The sequence below is a fragment of the Pristis pectinata genome, chromosome 6, assembly GCF_009764475.1.
Source record: "Pristis pectinata isolate sPriPec2 chromosome 6, sPriPec2.1.pri, whole genome shotgun sequence".
In the NCBI taxonomy this organism is placed as follows: domain Eukaryota; kingdom Metazoa; phylum Chordata; class Chondrichthyes; order Rhinopristiformes; family Pristidae; genus Pristis; species Pristis pectinata.
This window is the reverse complement of record NC_067410.1, coordinates 104,742,660-104,762,854: the sequence shown is the minus strand read 5'-3', so window position 1 is coordinate 104,762,854 and position 20,195 is coordinate 104,742,660. Positions and strand designations below refer to the sequence as shown.

General features: G+C 43.3%; 1 protein-coding gene across 1 annotated transcript in view; it reads right to left on the bottom strand.

Moving 5' to 3' along the window:
- Positions 1-20,195, bottom strand: part of LOC127571939 (mediator of RNA polymerase II transcription subunit 12-like protein) — a 499,625-nt gene that overhangs the window by 329,104 nt on the left and 150,326 nt on the right. The gene's annotated exons all lie outside the window — the stretch shown is intronic.

Below are 20,195 nucleotides of genomic sequence, written 5' to 3'. Positions count from 1 at the left end.
AAGTTCAGTTTCAATCTTTTCATTACTATCTGGAAAAATGAAAATGTCCACTTTAGGTTAGTGTTTTATTTTAAATAATCAGAAAATTGGAAGGCGGGAACAAGTAAATTGAAGGTTATGAAGAACGTTATCTCCTTTGGTTGCTTGCTGACTTTGCCACATTACTATAGTCATGCCTGTGTACTTGCATTGAAAAAGTTTGTTTTGAACACAAATGAGATGATGTTCGTCATGAGACCGTGGTGTCATTTAAAATGAAGAGGCAGAAGGTGTCTGAATTAAAAAAGGAAATTGTCACTTTTGCTACAAACCCACTAAAGGGCAAGTAGTCGTCTAGCTTCTAAACAAGACTTTGCACATTCAGTGTTAAAACAAAATCTGACTTGCTCTTATGATAATGCAAGATTTGAGGTAAGAATAACTATATGAAGAAAGAAATATATCAGGTTCTTTATTTCTTCAGTTTATTTAATTTTTTTTATTATTTTTACCCCTAGTGAACTTATTCTGAAATGCCCCTCCCGCAGTTATTTTCCTGCAAGCCTGTACAAAGTACTGCAAATGTGGTGGCACCAACATCTGCAGTGTTGTAGCAAGACTCCCCAACTTTTATACATTACCCCCGATGCAATGCAGACCAGAAATCCATTTTCCTTCCTAATTGTTTGCTTTGTTCATTTTCAGGTTAGCAAGTTGTAGACAGTGGAGTATCACGGAGATCAGTGGCACGAACTTTGTGTTTCATATTTGCAGTCACCCAGGTCTGAGCAGCAGCATCCTGTAGTCCCTCTCCGTCTACACAACATTCTGCTACTGTCTTCTTCCTACCAATGGGATACCCTCACATACTCCATCTGCCAAATCTTTGTCCAGTACCTTAACCAAGCCATCTCATTTTGCAGGCTCCATATCATATAGAACATAGAATATTACAGCATAATACAGGCCCTTCGGCCCACAACGTTGTGCCGACATTTTATCCTGCTCTAAGATCTATCTAACCCTTCCCTCCCACATAGCCCCCTATTTTTCTGTCATTCATGTGTCTATCTCAGAGTCTCTTAAATGTCCCTAATGTATCTGCCCCACAATCTCTGCCGGCAGTGCGTTCAACGCACCCACCACTCTCTGTGTAAAAAACCTACCCCTGACATCCCCCTTTATACCTTCCTCCAATCACTTTAAAATGATGTTCCCTCATGTTAGCCATTGTCACCCTGGGGAAAAAGTCTCTGACTGTCCACTCGATCTATGCCTCTTCTCATCTTGTACACCTCTATCAAGGTGTATCCTCCTCGCAACCCAATTTTCCATCCAACTTTACATCACGAGCAAAGTTTGTACCCTTACACTTGGTTCCTTCATTTAAGTCATTAGTATGCAATGTAAATAAGTGAGATTGCAACACTGATCCCTATCACACACCACTCGCTATAACCTGCTGATCTGAAAGTGACCCACTTATCCAGATTCTCTGTATTGTGTTGGTCAGCCAATCCTTAATTCATGATAATACATTACACCTAGTGCTCATGACTATTAACTTGTGCATAACCTTTGTAGGTCGGGAGCATCCCAGTGCTCTCTACATTTTCAACAGCTCGGTGACATGATTACTACCAGCTATGCAGAAGTCCTGACTTGGGATTTTCAGTAAATGACAACAAACCAGAATTCTCTAGTGAAATGAGGTTAATAGGACACCAGGATCCCCTTTCTGACCCTCTACCTCCCCTTACTACAAGTCAAACCCTGTATTATACTCCCAACCATTCCAACAGTCAATCTGCCAACCATCCCATGAGAAACAGCTTCCCCTGAATGACCAGTTCATGTATCTAACTGCAGCTGAAAGATCCCACATTTAAGATAGAACCCCACTGCCAGAATCAATAGATAACTTCACTTTTCCCTTTGATCCAGCACAGTTTTCATACACCCCCTCAACCTTATGGCCCCAGCTGACAACATATCAGCTTCCTTCCTGCCTTGGTGTTACTGCAGATGTTATAATATCACAATTTCATGATGCATGCCAGCTGATCAAATACAATCTCATTGGTTATAAGGGTAACGTTACTTCAATGTGCTGTGTGTGAAGGAATGCTTCCACAGAATTATCCAAGTGCAAAGGGAGCACTTTTTAAAATGATGATACAACTTTTGAAATTTCAAACACCTTTACTCAAACAAAGGTAGATCACGCCAATATTCTAACAGCTTCGGGGGTCAAACCCAGACCTCCAAGGTAGTTCCATCTGTTACGTACCAGCAACAATAGAAACACAACGAGCCAGGTTTCCATGTTAAAATCTATTTATTAATAACTACTTGTAATAATAAGAGAAAAGAAAATGTTAGATACCAGATATTGATCAAACTAAACCAAAGTGTGTGTGTGGCTAGTTCCCAAACTACTCAGTCTAGGAATAGTTCACAAAGTTTTATGATGGCAAACCAGTTCAGTTCAGCAAGTCATGAAGTAGAACAATGAGCAAAGGCTTCTTAAAACCATGTTAGAACGTAGGGTAGAATGTAGAGAGAAGGAGTTTACAAAATCCACAAGTTCCACGATGGAACCAATACGACGCGTCAATCACTGAAGATCTCTACTGCTTTGTTCCAAAGTATCTGCCACACTGAGGGCACTCGACACATGGCTGCCCACAGATATACCTGCCTTCCGGTAAAGGTTAACGACAAAGTGGACTCCACAGATTGCTCCAAAAATCCATTGTAAAGTGACAGTCACAACGATTGTTCTTCACCCATAGATACAGAGACCAGCAGTCAGTGCCACCAACTCTCACGTCTCTCTCTCTCTCTGTCTGTAACTGTGCAATTGCCAGCACGTTCCAGTTATAGTCACATTTTTTTTCACTCGAATTAGTCAGATGAAGCTACACACACTACCATTCAGGCATCTTAAAGGGACACTTATCAAGTAGCAACCTGGGCTCATAACACATCTTACCACAGTATTATGAAGGCTAACTTTTTGGATGCATAAATATAACGATGCACAGACTCTCCACTGTCCCACTGCTATGTGGCTCTCCCAGCCCAGGGCCTGCATTCATAAGAAATAGGAGCAGGAGGAGGCCATCTGGCCCATCGAGCCTGCTCCGCCATTCAATTAGATCATGGCTGATCTGGCCATGGACTCAGCTCCACCCACCTGCCTTTTCCCCATTACCCTAAATTCCCCTACTATGGGAAAATCTATCTAACTGTGCCTTAAGTATATTTAATGAGATGGCCTCCACTGCTTCCCTGGGAAGAGAATTCCTCAGATGCACTGCTCCCTGGGAAAAGCAGTTCCTCCTCATCTCTGTCCTAAATCTACTCCCCTGAATCTTGAGGCTATGTCCCCTAGTTCTAGTCTCACCTACAAGTGGAAACAACTTCCCTGCCTCTTATCTTATCTTATCTACCCCTTTCATAATTTTAAACGTTCCTATAAGATCCCTCTCATTCCCCTGAATTCCAGCGAGTATAGTCCCCAGGGACTCAATCTCTCCTCATAGGCTAACCTCCCCATCTCCGGAATCAACCTGGTGAACCTCCTCTGCACTGCCTCCAAACCTCCATTCCTGGATTTCCAAAGCTTGATACTCAAGCGTGATGGGAAGAGAACTTTAGAGTCAATTTCTGGGTTGTGTATACAAATCTTCTCTTATTGTACAGCATTTGCACTGCCATCCAGCCCCATTAGTTTGGCCCTTCTTCCTGTAGCTATTACTGTACCTTTTAAACTACACCTTATCCAATGCTACTTGGAAATCCAAATTCACCTTATATACTGGTCCCCCTTAGCCACCCTATTTGTTATAACCTATAACCTCAGAGGAACCCTCAGAAACTGGACAAACAAGACTTCCCATGTGCAAAACTATGTTGACTTAGCATGGCGATATTTTGATTTTCTGAATGCAGAGAGTTGTGGACACAGCCCAGCGCGTCACAGAAACCAGCCTCCCCTCCTTGGACTCTGTCTTTACCTCTTGCTGCCTTGGTGAAGCAGCCAGCATAATCAAAGACCCCACCCACCCAGGTCATTCTCTCTTCTCTCCTCTCCCATCAGGTAGAAGATACAAGAGCCTGAGGGCACGTACCACCAGGCTGAAGGACAGCTTCTATCCCACTGTGATAAGACTATTGAACTGTTCCCTCATACGATCAGATGGACTCTGACCTCACAATCTACCTTGTTGTGACCTTGCACCTTATTGCACTGCACTTTCCCTGTAGCTGTGACACTTTACTCTGTACTGTTATTGTTTTTACCTGTACTACCTCAATGCAACTGCACTGTGTAATGAATTGACCTGTACGATCAGTACGCAAGACAAGTTTTTCACTGTACCTCAGTACAAGTGACAATAATAAACCAATACCAGTTATCACAGGCAATTCCTCACTGACCAATGGAGACACAGGAAAAGGCAGATGCTAGAATATGGAGCAAAAAAACAAACTGCTGGAGGAACTCAGCGAGTCAGGCAGCATCTGTAGGAGGAAATGGATAGTCAATGTTTCAGGTCGAGACCATTTATCTGCACTGCTTAGTTCCTCCAGCAGTCTATTATTTGCTGCCATTGACTGATGTTAGGCTAAATGGCCTGTGGTTTCCTGCTTTCCACCTCCCTCTTTTCTGGAACAGAAAGTATAACCAAAACCAGCTACAATACACAAATGAGCATCTCTCAGTCATGTTACTTCTACAGCTGAACATGCGCCTCAAACCCGAAACATTAACCGTTTCTCTTTCTCTTGATGCTGCCTGACCTGCTGAGTGTTTTCAGCATGTTACTCCAGACTTCCAGTATCTGCAGTTTTTTAATTTTATTTTCATTTATGTAAGATATATAAGCCAGTTTTGCAATGTATTGTGTAACATGGACAGGTGTTAGTGGTCAGTGTGGACGTGTTGGGCTGAATGGCCTTTGAATTCCACACTGAATGACTTTGACTTGGTAACTCAAATCCACAGCAACATATATAACAAGAAATATAAATGATTGAAGTCATGATTGAATTACAATTTAGGTACCTCCTGTTAAGTTTACCATTTTGTCCCCCTCCTTTGTTTTTCCCAAACCTAATGCACACTGTGACCTCACGGTCACCAACACTGTCCGCCCATGTGCTTAACCCAACAATACAGGAGGATCAGAAAAATGATACAAACCAATGTCTCATCTACTACCTGCCTGAACACTTCTGCAGGTAAGTAATAATTTCTGCACAATCTGCATCATTGAGGCAAACAAAGTCAAAATGCAAAATAGCCTGCATTTATAATAATACAAGCTGTCCCTGGATTATGAATGCCCGACTCATGGACACCCCAAGATGTAAGTGAGCTTCCATAATATTGTTAAATTCAACTGTCCAACATACGTATTCATGTTAGTTCCTACAGTAGAACTAGTTTCCTTTCTCTCTACACTTTCAGTAATTGTTCTTTCTTGTCCATCTTATGTGCTCTTGATGCCATTCCTTACAATACTGTGGAGGTATGGTTACCATAGCGAGTGATTTTGTGCATTTTCTGACTGCAGACAAAATCGACTTATGGACATCTGCAAAAACAGAACCCGTTCATTACTCAGGGGCAGCCTGTATAGACCCTAATTCACAGGGTGTGGATGTTGCTGGCAACACCAACATTTATTGACCATCTCCAAGTGTTCTGCAATTGAACATTCTGCTGGACCAATCAGTGTTAACAATATTTCTCTGGGTCTGGAATCATGTGACCAGGCCACACAAGGACAGCTGGTTTCCTTCTCTGTCAGATGTTAATGAACTAGAAAGGTTTTAATGACAACCCAATAGTTTCACGGTACCTTTCAATCACTATACCAGCTTTCTTATTTCAAGTTGTTTAATTGAATGCAGTTGCCAAGGTTGGGATTTGAACTTGTGGCTCTTGATCATTACTCCAGGACTCTGCCCTTACACCACCTCCACCCAGGAACCCAAACAGTCCTTTCAACAGAGACAGAGATTCACCTGCACCTCCCTTAACATCATCTGCCTGCCTCACCTACTCCAAACTTACCCCTTCTGGACACTCTGCTCTCCACTCCCTCCGCACTAACTCTGATATTGTCATCACCCAGCATCTGCAGTCCTTTGTTACTCCACTGGTATATCACCACACAATTTATTTATTGGTTTATTATTGTCACATATACCGAGATATAAAATAAGATTTCTTTATTAGTCACGTGTACATCAAAACACACAGTGAAATGCATCTTTTGTGTAGAGTGTTTGGGGGGCAGCCCACAAGTGTCGCCACGCTTCCAGCGCCAACATAGCATGCCCACAACTTCCTAACCCGTACATCTTTGGAATGTGGGAGGAAACCGGAGCACCCGGAGGAAACCCACACAGACACGGGAAGAACGTACAAGCTCCTTACAGGTAGTGGCCGGAATTGAACCCGGGTCACTAGTGCTGTAATAGCGTGAAAGCTTTGCTTTGCATGCCATCCAGACAGATCATTCCATACATGATTAGTAAAAAGGAAACAGAATGCGGAATATAATGTTACAGTTACAGAGAAAGTGCAGGTAGAGAGAGAAAGTGCAAGGGCCACAACGATGTAGATTGGGAGATCAAGAGTTCATCCTTTGTGCCATTCACTGTTGGATAAGGGAGAAAACCACGCACTTTATTGCAAAAATGCTATTGAATTTCAATGTTGCTTGTCAAATGTTCCACACTTTGCCTGGAACTGCAGGCAGCTTCATGGTGCCAAGAGCCAGTGAGGAGGAGGATGGAGGAGGAAGAGGCAGCGAAGAAGGTGGTGCCAACAAGGTGAACACACTGTGGTGCATCTACTCTGTCCTATGATGCTGGTGTGGTGACTTGAATCCAACTTATAGTTTCCTGTATTAGTTGGATTCAAGTCACCACAACTAATACAGGAAACTATAAGTTGGATTCAAGTCACCACAACAGCATGCTAACAGGCCAACAAGTCTGATGATTGCAGTACAATCAGCACACTTGCTCAGCATTCACTATACGAATGCATTGATGCCATATTTAATCCAAACCTTCACCCCAATGGCTCAATTAAACAGTAATTCTGTTGGCTACAAGGAATCTGCTGGAGGAACTCAGCGGGTTGAGCAGCATCTGTGGGGAGGAAGGAATTGTCGACGTTTCAGATTGAAACCCTGCATCAGGACACAGACCCTGACCCAGGGTTCCAACACAAAATATCAGCAATTCCTCCTCCCCCCCCCCCCCCCCCCCCACCCACACACAGATGTTGCTTGACCCACTGAGTTCCTCTAGCAGATGCTTTGTTGCTCTAGATTCGAACATCCACAGTCTCCTGTGTCTCAGTTCTACTGGCCTGATGCTCTGGAGCAACCCCATGGCACTTTGCCAAGAGCCTGAATAGTCATAATCTCACCACAAAGACCAGCCCTTTCCACCTGCTATAGGGTGAGCGGCTGAGGGGAAGAGGCATGAGGAGGAGAACAGCCATTCCAATAATAGCCAGCAGCGTCACCTCCACTGAAGTCAAGCATGCAGACACAATGTCCCACCCCACTACCCCCACTCACTGCGAACTTGTGATTCATTTGAAAATGAAAGGAAAGACGTCAGTGTGTGTGTCATACTTCCTGTTGGGGCACTGTAGCTCACAAGATTGATCTTCTGATAAGTGTTAAAGTTAAGCAATGTGGGTCTGAGACTTTCAGCATTGCTAAGTATGTGTGGGTGGAGTGAAGTATACAAACATTAGGCTAAGGTAATGAACGGTAGAGATTGTTGGAGGATTACTGGGGAATTGAGTAGGCTCTGAAGCTGATGATTCAGTGTTTGGCTTTTGAGGAAGCATTCACTCATCATGACCACACAGGCAAAGTCACTGAAATGGCTGCACCATACGACCAAGCCCTCAGGACAGAAGTCGTGTTGACCTCCACAGCCAACCGTTCTCACTACCTTCATGTACCTGGAATGCTGCCTGGAATATAGTGCTACAGTTACAGAGAAAGTGCAGTGCAGGTAGAGAGATAAAGTGCAAGGGCCACGACAAGGTAGATTGGGAGATCAAGAGTTCATCCTTTGTGCCATTCGACACAGGATGTCACTTCTACAATGCACCACCACAAAGTGCTTCAGTAGAGTACTTGTTAACCTTGGTGACTGCCATCCCTCCTTTTGGCAGAAGGTGGGAGGGGAACGATCTAAAAAGGGGCCTGAGAGGCAACTTTTTCCACACAGAGCACAGTGGGTATATGGAATGAGCTGTCCGAGGAAGTGGTAGAGGCTGGTACATTTACAACACTTAAAATACATTTGGACAGGTACTTGGATAGGAAAGTTTTGAGGGATATGGAACAAATGCAGGCAAAAGGGATTAGTTTAGATGGGCATCTTGGTCAGCACGGACCAGTTGGGCCAAAGGACCCGTTTCTGTGATGTAGAACTTTGATCCCCAGATTAAACTCACATGCAGAATGGTTGCTAACCCATGCTCCAGCCACAATGCACCTCCCCTTAGATTGAGCTTTAACTGAAAATAACCACTTGCGATGCTGCACCCAACTCCCCATTCACACCCAGCACAAGTCATGTTAGCCAGAAGCCAATGGTGCTCCATGCGCTTTGCGATCAATGGACATGGGTTTAATCGCACATCAGAACTTCAGTGCTCATTTTTAGAATGTAAAACGATGCCCAACATTCCTCTTGGACCTTTTGCCCACCTCTTTACCACTGCAATACAGTCGTATTCCTTACATAAAGCCAATGTGCCCAATCGCAGCACAGAGGTGAAATATTGCTTATGTATCTGCCAAACGTTAATTGCTCACCTTTAAGTATTAAGTTATTTGCGAGGGGAAAAGAGGGTGTAGAATGGGCATGGGTCAGAGTAAAGGAAATTCCATGGGGGAGGAAGGGGATAATTGCAAGGCTGGAGATCAGGAGGAACGGACCCAGGAAACAATTTAAACTCAAGGTTGAGAATTTTAATGATATCATTGTGAGCACAGAGATGGTGCAGTTTTAAACATAGCCAGCAATCATTTAGATGATTTCATTAGAAGAGGTTTATTATCACTGGCATGTTGTGAAATTTGTTGTTTTATATATACAATGGGGGGGTGGGGTGGGAAACCAGTCATGAAGTATTGGAAATATCAAGGCTGGAGACAGAAGACATCAAAACTACCACCGTTTTTTTGGTAAATACTTTCACAGGATATGGACATCGCTGGCAATGGCCACATGTAACAACAAGCCACAAGTGACCTTAAAATGAACATAGAACAGTGAAACACAGGAACAGGCCCTTCTGCCCACAATGTCTGCACCAAACACGATGCCGAATTAAACTAAATCTCTTCTGCCTGTACACGGTCCATATCCCTCTACTCCCGGCATATCCCTTTGTCTATCTAACAGTCACTATCGTATCTGCCTCCACCACCACCCCTGGTAGCCCGTTCCAGGCAACCACCACTCTCTGTGTAAAAAAAAACTTACCCTGCACGTTTACTACTGAGTCACCAGAACGATCTCAGCTTTGTAGTTGTTGATCTCAACTTGGAAAACAGGAAGCTGAGCTTTTTGTTTGTCCGTTATACGCTGCTAACAGGAGGACCATGGAACATGCTCAGCAGGCCAGAGGATACCAATGGAGAGAAAAAAAAGGAACCAAAAATTGCAGAAATGGCCAGTTCTGACTCAGACAGAAAGAGCGAGCAAGTTACCTGAAGTTATTATCAAAATAATAAATTCATTAGAGTCCAGATATCCAACGTGTCCAGATGGAAGATGAGATGTTACTCTGAGGTTCTGTTGGGTCTCCTTGTAACAGTGCAAAACCCTTAGATGTTGCTGGCTGCCAATATTCTCACAATTCACCATATTCAAAAAGACAATGCACCTCCAGAATATCAAATCAAACGGGAACATTTCAGAGGAACTGAAGTCAGTACTGGGTGACCAGAATGATCTCAGTGGTCTACCTATCACTTTCAACTAGTAAACAGGAAACCTATGCTGTTCAGCTTGAAGGGTCCTGCATCAACAGTGACAGAAGAAGTGATTTTTTTTCCTCTCCAGAGGGATCTCTCCAGAGTAACAAGACCCTTCAAATTATAGAATTGAATTGAATACTATTGCCCTCCGCATGGCTCACTTGTTTAGGCTGAAGAGATACGTCACTTGTCCCCTTCACCGTCTCCATGCTAGTCCGCTGTGTATCAATGAGTCTCGAGCCTTGTACGTTTCTCGGAATACCTAATGACATTTGTATGCAAACACTCACAAATTAGTGGCAAGACCAGGGGGAAAAACAAAGAACACTTGTCGCCAAGCTGGTTACAACTCCCATACCTCACTGGAACTCGGGGCAACACTTCCAACATCTGTCTCCCTTCCCGTCATCCAGAGTTCCAAACATTCCTTCTACACGAAGCAGCCAGTTACTTCTACTTTTTCCAATTTAGTCACAGCACACTATATTGGGGAAACCAAAAGCAAAGTAGACAACAGCTTTGCAGAACATTTCCATCCAGTCTACAAAGGTGATCTCGAGCTTCACATGAAAGGAGTGTTTAGGTAAAAGGGGAGGTGTTGCAGGTATAATCCTGAGTTTCCAGTTGCCTGTCACTTTAATTCTTCATCCCACTTCCATTCTGACCTTCATCTTTGGCTCCCTACACTATTCCAATAAAGTTTAACAGAAGCTCAGGAAACCTTACTCTCTGATTTAGGAAATACAGCTTTCAAGATTCAGCGCTGAACTCAACCACTTCCAGTTTATCTCTCGTACTTCCAGAATTCAGTGTTTTGATTCACTGTCTTCTGTTTCTTTTAAGATTTCATTTGATTCTCCTTATAGCAACTTTTAACCTTAACCTCTCAGCCTGAACCACCGCAACTTGCGTTATTCAGTCTCTCTGGGTTAGGGTCATAGAGTTGCAGAGTCTTTCAGCATGGAAACAAGCCCTTCAATCCAACTCATCCATACCGACTGTGTTGCCCAGCGAGCTAGTCCCATCTGCCGGCGATTGGCCCATAAGTCCTCTAAACCTCTCCTATCCATGTACTTTTAAACATAGCTAATGTGCCACTATTTCTGCCAGCTCATTCCAAATATGCACCACCCTTTGTGTGACGAAGCTGCCCCTGGTCCCTTTTAAATCTCTTGCCTCTGATCTTAAACCTATGCCCTCTTGTTTTAGCACCTCCTCCCTGGGAAAAAAGACTGTGCTTTCACGCTGTCTATGCCCCTCATGATCTTATATGCCTCTATCAAGTCACCCCTCAATCCTCTACGTTCCAGGGAATAAAGTCCTAGTCTACACAATCTATCTTTGTAACTCAGGTCCCCAAGTCCAGGCAACATCCTGGTAGTTCTATTCTGCACTGTTTCTAGTTTAATGACATCTTTCCTATAACAGGGTGACCAAAACTGTACACAATACCCCAAGTGAGGCCTCACCAACGTCTTATAGAACTGCAAATAACTTCCCAACTCCTATACTCAATGCCCTGACCAATGAAGGCCAACGTGTCAAACACCGTCTTCACCCCCCATCTACCTGAGACACCACTTACAGCCCCATCACCCTTTCAAGCCCTCGATGTGCACTCGATCACAAACTTTTCTCTCTCCCATTTCTCCACTTTAAAATTTGCTTTATTTCTAACTTTTCTCATGTAAGATCATTAACTCAAAACAGTAACTCAGTTCCTCTCTCTGCAGATGCTGCCTGACCTGCTGATAATTTCCAGCATTTTCCATTCTTATTGCCTTCAGAATCAGGTTTATTATCACTGACTTACATGTCGTGAAATTTGATATTTTGCGGCAGCAGTACAGTGCAAAGACATAAAACTTTTTTAAAAATTATCTATACAGCACGGTAACAGGCCCTTCTGGCCCAACAAGCCCACACCACCCATTTTAACCTGTACATCTTCAGAATGTGGGAGGAAGCCACAGCACTCAGAGGAAACCCACGCAGTCATGGGGAGAACGTACAAACTCCTTACAGACAGTGGCGGGAATTGAACCACCATCGCTGGTGCTGTAATAGCATTACACTACCGTGCCATCCTAAAATTACAATAAATTACAAAGTAAATAAATAGTGCATTAAAAAGGAATAACGAAGTAGTGTTCATGGGCTGTTCAGAAATCTGATGGTGGAGGGGAAGAAGCTGTTCTTAAATAGTTTAGTGCGGGTCTTCAGGCTCCTGTACCTCCTCCCCAATGATAATAACGAGAAGAGGGTATGTCCCAGGTGGTGAGGGTCTTTAGCGATGGATGGCACCTTCTCGAGGCACAGCCTCTTGAAGATGTCCTCAATGGTGGGGAGGGTTGTGCTTGTGATGGAGCTGGCTGAGTCTACAACCCTCTGCAGCCTCTTGTGATCCCATGCATTGGAGACTCGATCCCAGGCTGTAATACAATCAGTCAGAATGCTCTCCACTAAACATCTATAGAAGTTTGCAAGAGTCGTTGGTGACACACCAAATCTCCTCAAACTCCTAACAGAGCTGCTGGTGCGCCTTCTTTACGATTGTATCAATGTGCTGAGCCCAGGATAGATCCTCCGAGATGATAAATCTTCCGAGCAGATGCCTTCTGCTTTAAAGTGACCTTAACTCCATATCCATTGCCACCCCATATTACCGTCAACATCACACTCACTTGAAAGTTAAAACCAATTCAGTGCCCACAGATTGTAATGAAACAAAACTGAAGTTGGCTATTTTCATAGATGTCACATAAATTTTGATGAGATCATGTGCTGAAAACCAACAATTGATACTATAAGTGGGGAAAAGAAACAGACAGTGACTCAAAATAAGTGATCAAAATAGCTTTGGATGATCCAGCTGAAATGCACATTATTTTTGGATCAGGAGGAAGAGGTTGATTTCTGGCTGATGTCAAAAGACTATCAGATGGCCTCTAACCATAGAACACATTACTTCAACATGATCCATATTCCCTTGCTTATGACTCACTCTTTCACAGTGGTAGGATTGCTTGTGGGATGATATTTACAGCTTCCACAGAGCAAATTCAAATTAGCACTTCACACGGCAAATTAAAGATTTAAGTGTGCAGTCGGAGTGGGAAAAGGAAAACTACTGGATGTCAAACAGCTGCGTTTTCAGGAGGTATTTGGTATGGTGCTGCACGAAAACAACTGCTACGTAAAGTGTTCACTTACACATTAATATGCACAAAGGGGCTATTTGCAGATCAATGTGTCCAGTGTTATTTCCTTTTTCCATTATTAAATTCTAAAATTAACTCAAGCACTTGTTCACACTTCTGGAGCCCAGGAGAGGATGCTCAATTTGGGAAGAATCTTGCTGGTAGACGTTGGCTTTTCCTTCTGCTCTTCCCCCGGAACACTGCAATTAAAACATGTCCCTCACATTTAAAAAAAAAGTCTGAGCATTTTACAGCAAGGACAAGAGACACCAAGAGAAATAAAAGATAAGGAATTTAGTGTGGAAAAGTGGGGAGAAGGGAGGGGCAAATCATAAAATTTAAAAGATATGCTTCTCAGGCTGAAAAATACAACTATGTTCACATTCATAAACCAGCATTTCATAGAAAATAAAATTCATTTTATAGATGTACTGACACATCGAGATCTGCTTAGGTTATAAAACAAAATGTTTGGCATCATTAGCCCTTGACAAATGCTAATTAAACCAGTTTACAGGTCATTAAAATATAAGGGGGATGTCAGGGGTAAGTTTTTTTTTACACAGAGAGTGGTGGGTGTGTGGGATGCACTGCCTGCAGAGGTTGTGGGGGCAGATACATTAGGGACATGTAAGAGACTCAGACAGATACGTGAATGATAGAGAAATGGAGGTCTATGTAGGAGGGAAGGGTTAGATAGGTCTTAGGGCAGGATAAAATGTCGGCACAACATTGTGGGCTGAAGGGCCTGTACTGTGCTGTAAGGTTCTATGTTCTATCAAAATAAAAAATAAAACTGCTGGAAATCCTCAGCAGGTCAACCAGTATCCATGGAGAGATAATACGTTAATCTAATGGTCACATAACTGAAAGGTTAACCCTCGTTCTCTCGCCACAGATGCTTCCTGATCATTTGAATATTTCCAGCAGTATTTTCATTCCAGATTTCCAGCAACAATAACTACTTGCTTGTCGGGACACCACCAACACCGATCAGCATGATATTTCTGTGTGCTTGCTGGAAACTAGCAGCAGTCAGTTGCATTGTTGCAACATAACCACAAGATGACCTGCAGTCTGTTACACTGCTGAGCCGACACCACAAACAAGATGAGACAACCAGAGTTTGCATATTTTATATTACAAAGACCTTGGTGGTAATTAAACAAAATATTGCCCTGAACATAAAGGATACGCTCAACCACAATGGGTGGTTTTACCACTGTAGTAAGTGAGATACATGTAGAAGAGGGCTGACTGCTCAAAATTAAGCTCCGTCAAGGTGTTGTGGGCCATCTTTAGCACTGGACCCAGTCCACCACAATTCATAATCGCATGGGCCATATATCCCCCACTTTACTATCAACCCTTGTTCAATAAGAAGTGCAGAAACCCCAAGAGCAATACCAGCACTACCTAATAAAAATAAATGAGCTACCAACCTGTGGTGAAGCTGCTATCTAGGACTACATGCTTGTCAATCAGAAGCAGCATACGACAGACAAATTAAGTATTCTCACAACCAGTGAATGAGATCAAGGTCCTGCAGTCCTGCCACATTTGGCCATGAATGGTGGGGAATCACTAAACACCTAATGAGAGGAGATGCTTCCAGTGGCATCCACAATGTTAACGATGGAGAAGCCCAGCACCTGCGCAGAAAACAAGGCCGAAGCATTTGCGACCATCTCCAGCCAGAAGTGTCAGGTGAATGATCCACCTCCGTTTCCTCCTGAAATTCCCACTGGAGAAGCCGGTTTTCAGCCAATTCAGCTCATGCCATGTGATAACAAGGAACAGCCGAAAGCACTGGATACAGTAAAGGCGAGAGGACAAGGCAACATCCCAGCTGCAGCATGGGAAGACTTGTGCCCAGCACAAGTCAAGCCTCCAGCCACTTTGTTCCATTACAGTGGTGTCATTATCATCTACCTCAACATGAAAAATTGACCAGGTACAGAGTCGTAGAATCATAGACTCGGACAGCATGGAAACAGGCCATTCGGCCCACTATGTCCACACCAACCGATGGGCACCCATCCACATTCATCCCATTTTCCTGCACTTGGCCCGTAACCTTCTATGCCGAGGCAATTCGCGTGTTCATCTGCTTACAACACTCTCTCCAGCAGTGCAATCCAGGTACTCACCCCTCTCTGGGTAAAAAAGGCCTCAATCAAATCCCCTCTAATTTTCTTACCCCTTTTCCTAAATCTATTTGATAATTCCTACATCTATCTACTTCTGATAAGGGGAAATATTTCTTGCAGTCCCCCTCCCTGTACTCCTCAATTTTAATCATGTCACCTCTTATCCTCCTCCTCTCCAGGGAGAACAGACCCAGCCTCTCCTCATAACTGAAACGTTCCATCCCAGTGAACGTCCTGGGGAAACTCCTTTCTCCATGGAAAGTTTGAGAAATCCAAACCAGCTAATTACCATGCAGTCCACTCTCAAAGCATCAGCAAACTAATGCCCTGTTAGGGTCCTACCAGGATACCTCAGCACCAGACCTCATCACAGACTTCTCCTTTACATAAACTAAAGAGCTGAATAGCAGAGATGTGGCAAGAGTGACTGCTCTTGACATCAAGGCAGCATTTGACCAAGTAGTACCAAAGAACCTGGTACAACTAGGCATCAAGAAACAAATTCTCCACTGTTTGAAATAGTGTCTTGCACAAAAGGTCAATCATTCCCGTCCCAGGAAATCACTGCAGATGGTCCTCAGCACAACACGTGTGGCTCAACCATCAATGTCCATCCTCACATCTTAACTTCAGGAGTGGTGAATTTGCTGATGACATTTGTTCAATTCCATTCATAACTCTTCAGATAACTAAGCCATCCATGCCTACATACAGCAAGACATAGACAACCTTAGGTGCAGGCTAAAGAAGTAAGGAGGGACACAAGTGCCAGCCAATGATCATCTCCAATTAAAGAGATTCTGACCATCTACCCCCGAGCAACAATCAATCTGCTGGTCGAACTCAGCAGGTGCTAACGTTTCGGTTCAAAATCTTGCATCAGGACCTGAAATGTTGACAATTCCTTCCCCACCCCCCCCAACAGATGCTGCTCGATCCGCTGAGTTCCTCCCACAGATTGATTGTTGCTCCACGTTCCAGAATCTGCAGTCTCTTGTGTCTCCATCATGATATTCAAAGGCATTACTGCTGCCAAGACTCCTTCAGACAACATCGCATCTGAAATACATCATCTCTGACACGGCAGCACCTGATCATGACATCAGGACATGCCTGAGAACTTTGAACACCATAAAAGACAAAGTCCTGGCTGTAGGGTTAGGGACGTCCAAAGGTAATCAGGCCTCTAGCCAAACTGTTTTGGTACCCCGCTACCTAAACATGACTACAGATACTTCAGCCTCCTCTTTGTCTCATCCTCCTCTACTATTGAGGATGGGGATATTGATGGAGTCTCTCTCTCCTGTTGGGGGTTTACTTATCCACCACCTAGTTGTATCAATGTTGCATCCCCTCAGTGCCGCACTGAAGCATCTATTGGGTTTTTAATGAATTCTTTACAGTGGGAACTGAAACTCAAACTTGGGATTCTTGGAAGAGAGACAACTAACTGAAGCACAGTTACAGCACATCTCACTCTGCTCATATCACCAGCCTCTCAACCTTCCTTTTTTCTGGTATTTGTCACAATTTCCATGCCTCATTGCATGCTGTCAGGAGGAACCTATTGGCTTACTTGTTCAAGTGGTCATTGTGTTTTTCAAGCTCCCTGCTTCAGCAATGTAACCCAATAAATATTCTCAGCAGTGTTATTACAGAACACATTGACCAGAACAAACCCCACTAACCTTTGCAGATAACATCACCGTAGTGGGACGAATCTCAAATAATGATGAGTCAGAGTCTAGGAAAAAGGTAGCTAAAGAAATTTAGCATGTCCCAGTTAACCCTCACCAACATTTATAGATGCATCATAGCCTATCTGGATGCATCATGGCTTGGTAAGGCAACTGCTCTGCCCGAGACCACAATAAACTGCAGAGAGTTGTGGATGCAGCCCAGCACATCACAGAAACCAGCCTCCCCTCCATGGACTCTACACTTCTTGCTGCCTCAGTAAAGCAGCCAACATAATCAAAGACCCCGCCCACCCCAGACATTCTCTCTTCTCCGCCATCCCATTGGGCAGAAGATAGCGAAAGCACACACCACCAGGCTCAAGGACAGCTTCTATCCCACTGTTGCAACTTTATTGAACAGACCTCTTGTATGATAAGATGGACTCTTGACTTCACGATCTACCTCATCATGGCCTTGCACCTTATTGTCTGCCTGTACTGCACTTTCTCTGTAACTGTAACACTTTATTCTGCATTCTGTTATTGTTTTCCCTTGTACTACCTCAGTGCACTGTTGTGATGAAATGATCTGTATGGATGGCATGCAAAACAAAATTTTTCATTGTACATGTGACAATAATAATAAACCAAATCCTCCAATGAAACGTGCTACATTTTATGGAAAAAGTAGCCTATGGAAGGTACTTTATATATAAGAATGTGCATAAAATGAGTCATCAACAGCTGTAGGGCGACCAGAATTGATTGGTAGAGGAATCATCTCCACTCTGGCTAACTGAAGCATCATCACCACATGCACTGAAGCATTTAGGTCCAATATCATCAATCACATGACATAATTAGTCATGTGATTGATGATGTGGCCTAGTTGGTATGAGTACAGTCAGCAAGGTTGAAGCATTCAGTGCACAAATACAATAACATATATGTGCAAATAATAGTGGTCAAAGTTATGTGGTCAGGGAGAAAAACATGTAATTAAAGAGAAAAGAACATTGAGGCTGTATTTCTTAACTTATAAGATGCAAAAGGTGGTTTGTAGTAAAGCTCCAAAGAAGGCTAATGCATCTGGAAGGCCAAGCTATGTTTCTCTGGGAGACAATCAATGTACCACCCTGGCTGGAATGTAAATAAGGGAAAGGGAGAACCTAATTTCATATCTTTAGGCAGGTAAGGTCATCAGGTTAATTAAGATAGCCCAGCAGTAGTGGACCTAGGTAGGACAGATGCCCATCAAGACAATAACAAGAGCAGAGATAATGAAGCGATATAAGCCATGACCTAATCAAGGAGAGGCTCAGCTGCACCATCTATCTGTTTATCATTGGTCCATTTGAGAGGCAAGGCAAATACAATAGTTTTGGACCAGCAGGACAGCAATAGATCCTCCAAAATAGAGTATTTAAGCTGAAGTATAAAGGTTGAGGGCGAGGCAGCTAACAGAGCTCTTTGAGGTAGATCAGTGCTAAAGGGATTAACTCACTGACCAACTCAAGATGACAAAACACCTCACTGTTCACCACCTGATTGGTCAATCCAATACCAGCAACTCATTACATCTGTTGCAGGCTGCAGGAATGTGACTGCTTGGTACTGTAATAATTAAAGTCACACTCGTTTCTTCTGTGAAGCAATAATCTGGAACCTTTGTGGCTGTGTGGGTCCTTCACTGATGGGGACATTCTGCATGATGGACTGGTTCGAGACTGGCAAACAGACCTCAGGTAGTGCAGTCTTTAGTCTTTCACCACTTTCTGCGTGCCTTTGATGTTCATTTTAATAATCAAGAGATTTTAAAGCAATTAAGAAAATTCATTTCAAAACACATTCAATAAAATATAAATACTGATTAAAATAAAGTTAAAACACAAGGATTAATCTTCATTTACCTGTGCCATGCAGGTCAGTGACATCAATCTATGGGTAACACAAGGAGATAGCAGATGCTGGAATCTGAAGCAAGAAGCAAACTGCTAGAGGAATTCAGTGGGTCAGGCAACATCTTTGAGGTAAAGGGATGTCAAAGTTTCGGGTCAAAACCCTGCATCAGGACAACGGTGCTGCTTGACCTACTGAGTTCTTCCAGTAATTTTGTTTCTTGCTTCAGTCTAGGAATGGTGTAGTGCTGATAGGCTAGGTCTGTAGCTCATCAACCAACAGAACATCTCCTGAACTCAGCACTGAGTACAACAGAGACAAGTCAAGAAGTCAGAGGCATATGCAGCCGAGGGAGGAATATCTCGGCACTGATCTGTGCACTGGGGCAAGCTACGTATAATTGAGCAACTATCAATTCTTTGTGAACCAATCTGCCTCAGTAAAGCAGGAAACATCAAAGACCCCACCCACTCCACACATTCTCTCTTCTCCCCCCTCCCATCGAGCAGAAAATACAAAAGCCTGAAAGTACGTACCACCAGGCTCAAGGACAGCTTCTATCCCACTGTTATAAGACTATTGAACAGTCCCATCGTGCAATAAGATGGACTCTCAACCTCACAATCTACCTCATTATGACCTTGCACCTTATTGTCTGCCTGCTCTGCACTTTCTTTGTAACTGTAACACTATATCCTGTATTCTGTTATCATTTTCTTTTCTATTACCTCAATGTACTGATGTGATGAAATGATCTGCATGGGTGGCATGCAAAACAAAGTTTTTCACTGTACCTCAGTAGATATGATAATAATAATAAGCCAAACCAATTTTAAAATGGTGTTCTATTTCTGGACCTTTTGAGTTACCTGAAATCCTCAGGAAAAATTGGAATCTACTCCTCCCACACCGACTTTGCAATGTATCTTATTAGAGCAGTACACAAACCTTACTTGGGACAATTCATAGTGGATTGGCAGCTCCCAAATTTCAATGTGTGAACTAAAAAGGTGGATCAAAAGCTGCAATGAAATGTTCAAAGAGCCACCGAGAAAAATTAAAATAATAAACAAAAGCCGAGGGAAAAGCCTAATGCAGTTTAGCTGTGTGCAGGCATTCGGGTGGGACAAGGCAAACAAACCGGTAAAAAAAAGTGTGCAATTCAACGACTACGACAAAAATTAGATGTGCCGCATTATACTCAATCCCAGTGTTAGGACTGCATTACTATACAGCTCCTCTGGA